The 12,926-nt window shown below is 39.1% G+C and overlaps 1 protein-coding gene and 1 long non-coding RNA gene across 2 annotated transcripts in view; one reads left to right on the top strand and one right to left on the bottom strand.

Moving 5' to 3' along the window:
• Positions 1-12,926, bottom strand: part of LOC117518638 (unconventional myosin-IXb) — a 195,017-nt gene that overhangs the window by 135,922 nt on the left and 46,169 nt on the right.
• Positions 5,615-11,715, top strand: LOC117518640. Its single transcript, XR_004563033.1, has 3 exons — positions 5,615-5,624; positions 10,666-10,668; positions 11,621-11,715. It is a non-coding gene; the product is annotated as an uncharacterized LOC117518640 (long non-coding RNA).

The raw sequence follows: 12,926 nt of genomic DNA, 5'->3' as shown, positions 1-12,926 counted from the left end.
TGAGATGCAATTAATTGTAGAGCGGAAGAGGAAACACATTAAATTTCTTTTATTGTGAGTTGTGCATCTACTTTATGTTTTTGCTTTACATAAAAGTGCAAGTTTGATCAGAGCTGTGAAGAGATATTGCTGTAAAACAAACATGCGCAAAAGTCAAAATGCAATCACAAGATGCCTCCGATGTGACACTAAGTAGTATATCCAAAAAGAGAAAACCCCACTGAGCAGAACAAAAATGTCCACAACACAACCGAGATTAACTGCAAAATCTTACAGGTGCTTTGAATTTTATCAAAACCTCCGAAACAAATGACAAGTACTGCAATCAAGATATTCCAAGTTCACATGCAATGTTTGTCCTGAAATAATTTCTCAGCCTTGAAAATCTGGTCTGCAAAGCCTCAATTCCCCCTTTTTTCCTTTTTTGATCCAGAGGTTAATAGTTGGAAAGGCTGATGTATAATGACCAAGATGGTGTAGAGACACGTATGTCTTCAATCTGTGTGATGAGTTAAAATTCTAGATTCAAAGCAGCGGCATCCACATGAAATGCATCAAGCCAGTGAGGCCAAAAATATGTGCTCCTTAATAAACTCCAGACGGAACGGCCATCTGACTGGCTGTTTCCGGATACAGTGACAAGCAGTACTGTTACATTAAGTTCACATACTCTTTAACAATCATACACAGTATTAAGGACATATACAGCAATCGGGACTATTTTTTAAAATTCTTCATACTACAAACCTTGAGAACGCAGGAACCTCAACAAACCCATGTAAAATATATTGTAGGGATGTGAATCGTTCAACAACTCACAATTCAATTCGATTCCAATTCTTGGGGTGACGATTCGATTCAGAATCGATTTTCGATTCAAAGAGCTCTGAGAAATAGTTATATTACTTAAAAAATGTTTATGTTTAAGAAAATGCAGCTTTACAAGGTTAATCAAGTGGTTCTAGATGTAAATTTACTTATCTGCTTTGCTCGTTCGGAGTTGGCTGGCAGCTTAGCAAAGCGCTGGTCAGTAGTCGCAGATAACGCTGCTCCCCTCTTTTAGCTCCGGGTGATAGCGTAGCATGTGGGCTTGCGGATCTGAAGTGTTTCCAAAGTACTTGACTTTCATTTTGCACATTTTGCACACTGCATAAGTCATGTCAAGCTCCTTCTTACGCAGCAAATAATAAAATCCAAAATGCGCCCAAACATTTGCCTTCAGCAAAGACGGTACTGGCTGAATTAGCTCTTCGTCCGCCATGCTAAGCTACAGCCACTGAACTCTGCAGCGCATGAGTGTTCGAGGCACGCCGGACCCCCCCCCCCGGGGACGCTGTAGTACGGAAGCCGTTGCCTGACAAACAGTACACACAGCAACTAAGCAAGAAAATGTTTAAAAAAAATGCTTTTTAAAAATCGATTCTTGGACATTTTGGATCGATTCAGAATCATAATAAATAAGAATCGCGATTCGGACGTGAACCGATTTTTTCCGACACCCCTAATATATTGTATACGGCATTAATCCCATTTCATTGCTTCCAACTGGTGTTGACACCCAATCCAATACCCCTAATTTTTTAATCATTCCATTTAAAATGACATTCAGACAAATAGCTTTGACACAATGTTCAATGCAGGTCTTCAATGACACTACCACAGCCTGAAAATACTTGATACAGGAGAATGAAAAAAAATTTAAGTGCATATCTCACTCCAGTCAATGTTATCTTAAAAAAAAAAAAAAAAAATTACAGACCAGATTATAAAATGTTTCTTCCAAGTCTTTAACTTGTGCAGGCAGTGATATAGCTGAAAAAAATAAACTTAGAGTGCATCTGAAAAATGCGCATCTGATTAATACAAATTTTTAACGATAATCATTATTTAATCTTGGGGACTGACTTTTAGCTAGCTGAAGATCATGCCGCTGCATCTGCAGCCACTTAGTTTCATGCTTGGATTTACGACAGCACATCAATCCGGGTTGCTTTTTGCATTCAGATAACCCCTTAAATCAAATACAGTAAAACTCGCCTATATTTGCAGTAACCAGACAAAAGCAAAAGTCCCAAGGCTTTCGTATGGTTTTTCATGTAATAAACACCGTATATAACAAACATTTCTGAGCATTTATCAGCGGCAGATGAAATCAAGCCATTTTCCCATGTTTGACTTAATTTTCTCAGAAATTTCAAAATACAATATTTTCATTATATTTCCAATATTTTATTTATTTATTTAGAATAGTCAGCTCATTTGACATTTCATTAACAACAGATATACACTAAGTAAAGGTGAGTGCAGAGAAATACATTTTTAAATGTTACATTTTTACGTTTTTAAAATGTTACAGAAATGTTAAATATTATGGCTGGGATGATATGCTTATCTCCCAATATGATGCTGTCACAATGTTTGGGTGCCGATTCGATATCAATTGCAAATTTTAAGAAACATGACATCAAAAGTCCTGCAATTTGACATTAATATGTTATATTGCAATTTCTGTTTGCTTTGTGAATACTATCGGAATACTATGGGGCAAAGTTGAATAATGCACTTTTAGAGACTTAATATCATGAATTAGCTTTACAAAAACAATGCATAATACATTTTTCTCTTATTTTTTTAAAAGAAGCATTATACTGTATATTTGGTAATTAAGTACAATCTCAACACCTGAGACTGTGCCATGCGCGGACAGTCATCTCCAGGTTATGGAGCAGACTGGTTGTAACCAAGCCATACAGGAAATGTACTGAAATAAATACTAGCTCAAAAAAAAAAAAAAAAAAAAAAAAAAGGACTAGTAAAAACAGAAATACAGTTCAAATAAGGAATGTAAAAATTGCTTGTTAACGGTGGCCAGCACCTGTGTTTCTACCCCTACTTTAATAAAATGTATTGAGGAGTACATACGAGGGCTGTCAATAAAGTAAGGGTCCTTTTTATTTTTTTCAAAAACTATATGGATTTCATTCATATGTTTTTACGTCAGACATGCTTGAACACTCGTGCGCATGCGTGAGTTTTTCCACGCCTGTCGGTGACGTCATTCGCCTGTGAGCACTCCTTGTGGGAGGAGTCGTCCAGCCCCTCGTCGGAATTCCTTTGTCTGAGAAGTTGCTGAGAGACTGGCGCGTTGTTTGATCAAAATTTTTTCTAAACCTGTGAGACACATCGAAGTGGACACGGTTCGAAAAATTAAGCTGGTTTTCAGTGAAAATTTTAACGGCTGATGAGAGATTTTGAGGTGATTCTGTCGCTTTAAGGACTTCCCACGGTGCGAGACGTCGCTCAGCGCTCTCAGCCGCCGCCGTCAGCCTGTTCAAGCTGAAAACCTCCACATTTCAGGCTCTATTGATCCAGGACGTCGTGAGAGAACAGAGAAGTTTCAGAGGAAGTCGGTTTCAGCATTTTATCCGGATATTCCACTGTTAAAGGAGATTTTTTTTAATGAAAGACGTGCGGACGGATCCGCGCGTCAGGACACAGCCGACGTGGTGCGGCGGCACAGGAAAAACACCTCCGTGTTGATAACCATTTGTAAAATCCAGGCGGCTTTTGATGGCTTTCAGTGGAGTGAGTATATGAGAAATTGTTTAACAGGCAGGACATGTTCCAACTTGTCCTTAAGGCTTTCAACAGAGGTGTTTTTCCTGTGGCGGAGCGTCGCGGTGGCTGCGTCCCGACGCGCGGACCCGTCCGCACATCTTTCATTAAAAAAAATCTCCTTTAACAGTGGAATATCCGGATAAAATGCTGAAACCGACTTCTTCTGAAACTTCTCTGTTCTCTCACGACGTCCTGGATCAATAGAGCCTGAAATGTGGAGGTTTTCAGCTTGAACAGGCTGACGACAGCGGCTGAGAGCGCTGAGCGACTCTCGCACCGTGGGAAGTCCTTTAAACGGAAAAAGAATCACCTCAAAATCTCTCATCAGCCGTTAAAATTTTCACTGAAAACCAGCTTAATTTTTCGAACCGTGTCCACTTCGATGTGTCTCACAGGTTTAGAAAAAATTTTGATCAAACAACGCGCCAGTCTCTCAGCAACTTCTCAGACAAAGGAATTCCGACGAGGGGCTGGACGACTCCTCCCACAAGGAGTGCTCACAGGCGAATGACGTCACCGACAGGCGTGGAAAAACTCACGCATGCGCACGAGGGTTCAAGCATGTCTGACGTAAAAACATATGAATGAAATCCATATAGTTTTTGAAAAAAATAAAAAGGACCGTTACTTTATTGACAGCCCTCGTATGAGCAAAAGTCACCTCAAACTAACAACTGGGGCATGGAGGAATCAACCCCCTCCAATGAGCATGTATAAAAATACTCAGTCAGCAAAATCATGTGAAAAGTTAACAATAGCCAACACAAAAATGTACATTTGTGCCATTTTTTCCTACTAAATATGGGATTCAGAGCATACCGGACTTTAGACTGACAGGCATGGATTATGTTGCAGGTTTGGTCTGAGACGTTTCTCTGAACATTTAATACTTTAAGTTGTAGCTGACCTGATTTCAGGCTAAGTCGAAACAAATGCAATCAAATTTCATCCAAGCCTTTTTCAGCTAATCAGTCTTGTCTGCTTGCTTAATTATTAAAGTAACTGTTGAAATTCTCAAGTATGAAACTGAAAGATGATTTCAGTCATAAAGAAACCACATATTGCAGTTAGAACAGCATCTCTCCAAGAGTTTCCAAAAAGTCTGTTTTAAACATGTTTAATGCCGTTCCAACTACATTTTTGTCTTTTAGGTTCACATCATATCTCCCAACACAGACATGTAGCTCACCTACACTGTCAGACGTTATGCCAGCTAAAATCAAACTTGCATATGGAGTTCTTCACCAGTGACTAGTCAAACTGCACAGTAAAAATAGCACAAAAACAAACAGAACAGAGCAGAGCCCAGCCAATAGAGAACATAGTCAAGGTCTAAATGTTCACATTCCATCTCTCTCACTTCTTTCAGTTTGCATCTTTATTTCCATCTCCCCCTGCCTTCTCCCCATCTGTGTGTCTCGTCTGTACTTCTGTGCCTTGTTTTTCTCTCATTCTCTTTTCTTGTCAGTGTCCACAGCCGTTCAGGCGTCCATTGGAAAGACAGCTGCTGTCAGCAGACGAACACAAAGTTCAAGCCAAAGGTAGAACACAAACTCCAGTGATACCACAGTTTGTCCCACTGCCTCATATTGTTATATTTGTGCTGGAAACTTATCTACAAGCAATGTACATGCCAGTGTATATACAGACCCCGAACTGTCTGCAGCCTTTAAATGTGAAAACTTGTGATCTTACTTTTTCATTCTCTTGTTTTAACTAGGGATGCACCGATCCACAATTTTTCACTTCCGATCCGATCCCTGAATTTGGATATTTGCCGAAACTGATACTTTTCTGATCCGATACCAGAGCTCTGTTTGCTTTAATATTATTATTATTGTTGATTTTATGAGGATTTTCTTAAAAAGGAGACATGAAAGTTGAACTACAATTTGCCAGAAGGTGCATCTAAGATGAAAGCTGAGATTTGATGTTTTGGTGAAAGAATTAAGTACTTTTATAGCCTTATTTGTATAGACTTAAAGTAGACCTGCATTGAAATAAATGTGGTCAGATTTCAGAAAGAAATAGCTGATATGTATTTATAAGACCCTTGTGAATGCAGTCAAGTAAATCTGTAAGCCCAAATTTGTAATTCAGCGGAGAAATCTTCATTTAAAAATGACAAATTTGCAGCTAAAATTTAGCCCTCCGCGAAAACAGTTTGTACATCTGGATCATTTCCATGACGTCAGGGACAAGACGACGCGCTTGCGCCTTCAGTCTGATCCCGCATTGAAATTGATTTTATCTGTTAGTAATGTTACTGTTATACACATCCTGGTTTCAACATCCAAAAGTAAGCTGCAATGAGTGCGAGATACAGCTCTGCATGCTCAGATCAGTGGCGGCACCGACAGCGGACGCCGTTCTTCCCCGACGCCTTGCTCTCACTGCCTCCGATGCGCTTACTGAGTGCATGCGCTCGTTAAATTCCGCCGCGGGCCACTCACATCCCCATGTCTGCTGTGCAGCCGCAGACATGGCTTTGTCTACTGAATGGAGGTGCAGCCAACTTGGCACAAGTCCAGAGATTACGCTTGCCGTTTTGATGCGGGGCGCCCGGTGACACCTGTTGCTCGCAAGGACAGACTTCTTGCGGCAAAATCCGCAGCGCCGCACGTCTCGGTAATTGGAGCCGCAGAGCTCCGTGGCCGCTGAGAGAGGTTTATATCTTTTTAATGACTTGGATTCTTTGCGGGTCCTGCCTCCGTACCCCGCAACGGTAACACCGGAGGCGAAAGACAGTAGAATGACAGATCTAGGCTTGCAGATTTACTTTACTACATTCAGAAGGATCTTATGTGTAAATATAAGTCATTTTTTGGTCCAAAGATCTGACTGCATTTATTTCAATGCAGGTCTACTTTAAAGAGAAAAGACAGCACTCTCTCTCCCTGTCTCTCTCCCTCCCTTTCCTTCTCTCTGCCTGTCTCCCGTTCTCTCTGTCTGTTGCTCGCTCGCTTTCTCTCTCCCTCCGTCTCTCTCGCTTTTTCTTCCTCTCTCGCTGCGCAAACTTCGAACTTTTGGTAAACACGAAGCCTTTCAACTGCAAAATAAATATCATCGACGTTCACGATTTTAATGGATTAAAGAATTTTAATGGAGACTTTTTCCCTTTCAGCAGACAGAATCTCTGTTTGGCTTCTCCTCCTTGGCTGCATGCTGAGCTGGTGTTTTACAGCCTCGGGACAGTGAAGCGGCTAACTTTTTATCACACATTTTCAGCAACAATTCAGTTAATTTTTCGGAAAATCCATGCTCAATGAACAGACAATTTGAAGATGAGAGCCGGGCAGAAATGCGCGAACACTGCGGAAGAGAGCTCTCTCGAACAGGTCAGCTTCAGAAAAATCCCTCCTCATCCCGCTTGGCAGTAAACAAGCAGAGAGCAAACAACAGCAGTTGAGAGGATTCACAGTGGCTCTTCTACGGTATCAGTAGCGGGTTGGATCTGTATTTTCCGATACATGAATTACGTCGTATCGGAACCAGATATTGGATCGGTCCCAGTTTTAACATCTTTCAACAACAGAGGGGGCAAATCAAATGGAGGGTTTGGAAACATTTTTTTTTTTAAACAGTTGAAGTATTGAGGCCCCATTTAGCACAGCTAGTAACGTCATCCTTTTTCGTACAAAGTAAAATATTTTGAAACAAGTGTTTCAAAGGTTTCAACACATTTCAAAGTAGTGTTTCGAGTTTGCAATCACTAATTTACAGCAACCATCCCCAGGCAGACGTTTTATCTAATCTTTAATTCTGCTTTTAGTTTCCAGTCTGCTGTGTACTTTGCAATGTATTTGCTATTACAGTAGGCATCATGTTATGACAAAATTAGGAAAAATTAGCAACAATTTCAATTTTTTTTACTCAATATGACACAATCTGATGCATCTCGGGAGGAGAATGACACTACTATCATTGGGCACTTTTACTGGCATACATCTGTGTCATTTCTATTTTTGGAGAAGCGACAGCACCAAGAAGTCACAGCTGCCTATGTTCATGTTATCTTTCATCTGCTCTCTTTTCCTGTAATAATGTTGATTGAATGCTTCTTTTCTCTGCCACAGTCACATGCTCTGGACTGATGACAGTATAAAAACAAACAAATGTGTGTCTGTTATTACACTAACCATAACCAACAAAGGATGACGTAACACTCCTCCAATGAGCTGATGGTACGAGACAAACTTTTCTTAATTACGTGTGTTTCAAACATTAAGACTCGTTTTCAGAAAACTTTAAAAATGTTAGGATAGCCCTGCTTAGACTTTAACTTTAGGCAGCAGGCCGGTGATTCAAAATAAAACTTTTGTCGTGCAGAGCTTCCACTGCTTTAACAATAAAATGTGAAGCTTGTCATATGTGTATCAGATACGTAAAATGCAAAATAAGTAAGACAAGAAAATTTTTTAGGAGACATACTACCAGGTCCAGCAACTAGAGTTCTTGTGATACTTGAATTTCAAACTCAATACAGATACCCAGGAATACACTCAATACTGTTTTCAATACCATGGGGGGTTACAAAAAAATTAAGAGGCTTTTCGCCCCCTTCAATTACAGTTAGAACAATACAAATAATAACATCAAAAACAAAACAGTTTTTAGGGTGTCATGCAATAATATAATCAAGATGCCCATGTGTTTTTATGTAGGTAGAGCAAAAAAAAAAAACAAAAAAAAAATCCCAAACAAGTGAACTTATTTATGTCTTCCTTGTAAAGACATCAAAGCTCAAATAGGTTGCTGCATGCATCCATATAGTTTTCAGAGTTCGTCAAGTGAATGCAATTTTCGGAAGTTTCCAACTTGGGTTTTTCACAGTGATCCAAGGCCCGCAGATCTTAAATGCTGACATACTGAACCCTTATTGTTATTCTGTAGCTATTATAATACATTTTGCTATAGCAGTGCTGTTGGACATTCTAAGCAGTATATATGGTTTTGCATGGATATATTTTGAATGAATAAATGAATGAATGAATGAATTTATTCAGCACACACACAAAACAAAAAACGTACAACGAAAAGAAGATGGATTGACACTGAAAAAGAAAATGGGTTGACACTGGAAAAAGAAAATGGATTGACAATGCATCTGTGTGCCTAAAAGGGTATAGGCAGAAGCAGAGCTTTTTAACGCCTACCCCTTTAACCAAAAGTAACATCATCTAGTCTTCAGAAAGGAGTGCAAAGAAAGAAAGAAAAAAGGGAAAAAAAACAACTAACTAACCACTCCCATTTTCAACCACTTCAATCTCTTCAACTTAAAGGACATAATCCGAGTGATAACGAACAAATTTACAATTACAATTGGCTACACACAAAACTCATCCTTCTTCAGCAGATACATATCTTGAAAACATCATTTCTTTATATTGATTTATAAACTGATTGATATTTGGACATCATTTGAGTTCATCTATCAGGTTATTCCATAGTGTAGGGCCACACATGGAGACACAGAAACCTTTCCTGGTTGTCCGAGCACCAGCAATTGTAAAATGATACAAGCCCCGTAAATTATATTTTCCCCCTCTCAGTAAAATTTCTTGAATTCTAAATGGCACTTGTTTATTTTTCACTTTGTACATTAACTGAACAGTCTTGAACAAAATCATATCGTGAAGTTTTAATATTTGAGATTTAATGAACAATGGGTTACTGTGGTCTCGATAACCTGCATTATGAATTGTTCTTAATGCTCTTTTTTGAAGAATGAATAATGGTTGCAATGTAGTTTTATAATTGTTGCCCCAAACTTCAGCACAGTAAGTCAGGTAGGGTGCAACCAATGAACAATACAAAGCATGTAGCGCTCTGCCATCAAGAACATGCTTTGCTTTATTTAATACTGCAATACTCTGATACCTTCAATTGAATATGAGCTTTACAATTAATTTTTTCATCAATAATGACACCTAAAAACTTATTCTCTTTGACACGTTCTATGTTTACCCCATGTATATTTAACTGAATTTGTATGTCTTTTTTATAATTTCCAAATAACATTTCGTTTTAGACAAATTTAATGATAATTTATTAATATCAAACCATCTCTTTAACTTTATCATTTCAGTTCATAAATCAGATAATTGTTGCAGATTTTCCCCTGTGCAAAACAGGTTTGTGTCATCTGCATAGAGAACAGTTTTAACCAGATCTGAAACTTTACATAAATAAATGTATAAAATAAATAATTTTGGGCCCAACACAGAACCCTGTGGAAGCCCACAAATGATGTCCAGACACGAAGAACAGTATTCCCCACTTTAAAAACTGCATCTGGTTTTTGTAAGTAGCTTTTAATCCAACTCAGAGCAACCCCTCTGATCCCATACTGTTCCAACTTTTGAAATAATATATTGTGATCAATTGTGTCAAAAGCCTTTCTTAGGTCAATAAATAAACCTGCTGCAATTACCCTTTGGTCCACATGTTTATTGATCTCTTCTATGGAATCGAGCAATGCCAGTGTAGTGGACCTTTTCGCTCTAAAACCATATTGACTTTCATCAAGCAAGTTGCGTCGTTCTATAAATTTATCCAGTCTACTGTTGTAAAGTTTTTCCAGTATGTTTGAAAATTGTAACAATAGAGACACAGGCCTGTAGTTAGTAAAAAGATGCTTGCTACCAGATTTGAATAAAGGCATCACTTCTGCCAGTTTCATACTGTTAGGAACAATTCCAGTTTGAACTGATTTATTAAAAGTATATGATAATGGTTTTGCGAATTGTGATATTAGGCTGGTTTTGATTGGTTATTTAGCTGGTTTGCCACAAACCTGGCAACACTGGTTTTATAACCCGTTTTGAAGGCTACATAAACATGACACTGTGTGAAGCTGTGTCTCCTGTGCCAAGCAGCCCGGAAAGTCACAGCTCACTAAAATGACACACAGTGCAATCTCATCTTATCTAACAATGCTCTGTGACTTTTATTTTCCTTTTGGCCACGGTAATACTTTGTCACGGCTCGGTGATTGTACTACTAGTGAGGTGCTACAAGCCGTCAGTCGGAGTGAGCAGTGATGAGTGAGTGAGCCAGGGGAAAAAAAACCTGAAAGTTTTTGGCAAAGGCCAAAGGACCAAAGACCCTGGAGGGGGGTGGGGTCTGGGGATTCTTCCCCAGAAAAATTTGAAACATCCGCTGCATTTTCAGTTCTATTTACCTACCCAAAATAATCTCCAACAAATTCAATTTTTTTTGTTGGGTCAGTTCAATTTTTCCACCCCAGAGAAGAGTCTTTTCACACAACTTGTATCGTGCAATGATGTGAGCAACCCTTAAAAAAAAAAAAAAGAAACGAAAAAAGGAAGCCTGGAAATGTTTTTCATGACGTTGGGGCTGCAGGTCCCAGTGGGGGTTCCGGGGGTCTCCTCCGGAAAATTCTGAAATATTACATGCAATTTGGCGCAAATAATAGGCTAAATGTGAACTATCTCTCAGTCCCATTTTCTTGCTCGACCCAAAATACATACGCATACCAAATGGCAAATGTAAGCTTTCCCCAGTCACATGCACACAGAGCTTTTTTTTTTTTTTTTTTTGGTATTGTGCTGCAAGTAGGTACTTTTAATTTTACACGCACACAAACAGACTGTGGCGGAAGGTAAAAGAAATACTCTTTTCTCTTATGGTAATGACAACATGACACTTAACTAAACTGACTAAACCAACTGAACTACAAAAACACAATAAATCAATGCTAACAACACTGTAAAACTAACATCAACCACAATAACTTTTTAAACCCCAAAACACCATACTTGCATTGGGGCATTGCAGCACAATGCCAACTGTTTACTGGTTAGCTAAAATTGCTAATTTCTCCAAAAAGATTAGTCCTATCAACTTTCTGTTTTCACAGTGTTCATCGCTGACTCAAAATATGTAAACATACCAAATGGCAAATGTCAGGTCTCCCCGGTTTCTGTGTGATCAAAGCCATACATACACATGCAGGCACACAGTGGCCACTTGGCTATAGATAACGTCAACTGACAATGAATTCCATCAAAAACATGATATAATAAGATCGAAGACTTACCAGGAGTGTTAGCTTTTCCGTATAAATGATTTTTTTAAGTCTGCATTTTGGTCTTTTTTTTGCTTGAACCAGCCCCATTTGAATTAATTCATGATGAACTTTAAATAGCCTAGTCTTCCTGCAGCAGAAGAAAGTTTCCAATCATTTCTTTATAGATTCAACATGATGCGAAGCGCGTTTTAAAATCTGTAATGGTGCCTCTCATTCACTGCTGTGTGACTGAGCAGTGACACGTTACATTTAGCCTTCATTCTCGGATCAAGACGTGAAAATGTGAGACTTAATAACCACTATGGCATCTCATTAGAGATGTTTCCAAAAACAATTTTACAAATACAAACAGTGATGAAAACAGACCACAGACTAAATCTGACGAGGCTCAAAAAAACAAAAATGACCCAGAAACGTTCACCACAGAAGTAAAAACCCATATTTCCAGGAATTCCCAGAAAACATCTGACTGTGTGCGTGTGCATATATAGCACTTAGACAGGCTGCCTGCATAAGAAAGTATTGATGTGGATTCTGATTGTCAGGACGCGGAACTGTCGATTTATGCGACGAGATGCACAATTCAACAGAACACTGGCTGCGCGCTTTGCTAGCTGTTAGCACTGTTAACTGAGAGCGAGAAAAAGTCACGTACCAACGCCACCACCTAAATGGATGAATTTAAGCTACCATACAAAAGTGTTGATGTGGATTCTGACACAGAATTTCCATTTCACATCTGATGGATTTTCACGTTTGATAGATTATTCCATGCCCTCATCTCAATGGTAAGCCTTGCCGACCAAATTACCTACAGAAAAATAAACTGTGCAAATGATGGAATTGAATTAGAATAGGAATAACCCCCTTGTGTCTGATGATTTGTGGACATTCATGCTGATATACGGTCGCAAATAGCCGTAAAACTCCTTTTTACCAGCTCCAATAGCGCGTTGCCAGTAAAGCTCTATTTGCGACCGTATAACCAGCATGAACTTCCACAAATCACCAGACACAACAGGGTTATTCCCTAATTACTGATTAGTACCGGAGTATCAATGTTTTTGACAATGGCTAGCAATGCATGGCTAGTGCGCTTACTTCCAAAACAAAGTTCCCAGTTCAAGACCACCCGTGCTGAATTCACCATGTAATATGAAGTTGTGAAAGGAACGGCATCTGCCATAAAACCTGTGCCAAATCAACATGTGAATACACATCAGATCCACTGTAGCAACACCAAGCAAAACGGGCA

Source organism: Thalassophryne amazonica, chromosome 10, assembly GCF_902500255.1.
Source record: "Thalassophryne amazonica chromosome 10, fThaAma1.1, whole genome shotgun sequence".
In the NCBI taxonomy this organism is placed as follows: Eukaryota; Metazoa; Chordata; class Actinopteri; order Batrachoidiformes; family Batrachoididae; genus Thalassophryne; species Thalassophryne amazonica.
This window is presented reverse-complemented; position numbering and strand designations above follow the sequence as displayed.